The sequence below is a fragment of the Euprymna scolopes genome, chromosome 15 (assembly GCF_053919585.1).
Source record: "Euprymna scolopes isolate OS-2025 chromosome 15, ASM5391958v1, whole genome shotgun sequence".
Lineage (NCBI taxonomy): Eukaryota > Metazoa > Mollusca > Cephalopoda > Sepiida > Sepiolidae > Euprymna > Euprymna scolopes.
In genome coordinates, this window is record NC_136496.1 from 16,567,651 (window position 1) to 16,568,202 (window position 552).

At 34.4% G+C, this 552-nt stretch overlaps 1 pseudogene; it reads left to right on the forward strand.

The window, feature by feature from the left end:
* Window positions 1-194: 194 nt before the first annotated feature.
* On the forward strand, window positions 195-319 carry LOC145294449 (U2 spliceosomal RNA; annotated as a pseudogene).
* The last annotated feature ends 233 nt before the right edge of the window (window positions 320-552 follow it).

Genomic DNA, 552 nt, shown 5'->3' on the forward strand with positions numbered 1-552 from the left:
CTCACCTGGGAATATTTATGTATAAAGAACACATGATATCGACAAAACCTGTTTTTACTCACGGGCAAACGGCTCTATAAGTCACTCCGTTGGTCGGTCGGTCGGTCGGTCGGTCTGTCCCTAACACTTTCGTACTTGGCCTTTTTGTTTAAGATCAAAGGTCTGTTGTTAATATATGCTGTTCTTAGTTTTAAAGCTTTTCTTAGCCTTTTGGCCAAGATCAAAGTGTAGTATATGTTCTTACTACATGCTGTATTTATTGTGATATAAAGTGGGGGATCACTTTTCTAATTAATCTAATGTAAAATGTTCACCCACTTTACAACCAGTCAGTCCCAAAGCCATTCAAGCCATTTTCCAGATCATTCAAGTTGTATTTGAAGAATTCCAGTTATTCTTTAAGCATTCAAGTTATTCTTAAGTTCATTAAAGTCATCCTTAACTTCATTAAAGCCATTCTAAGTCATTTAGTTTTTATTTATTTTAGACATTTCAGCCCATTTTTCGGTCATTTTAGTTTATCTTTAACAATTTCATGTCAATTCTACATTC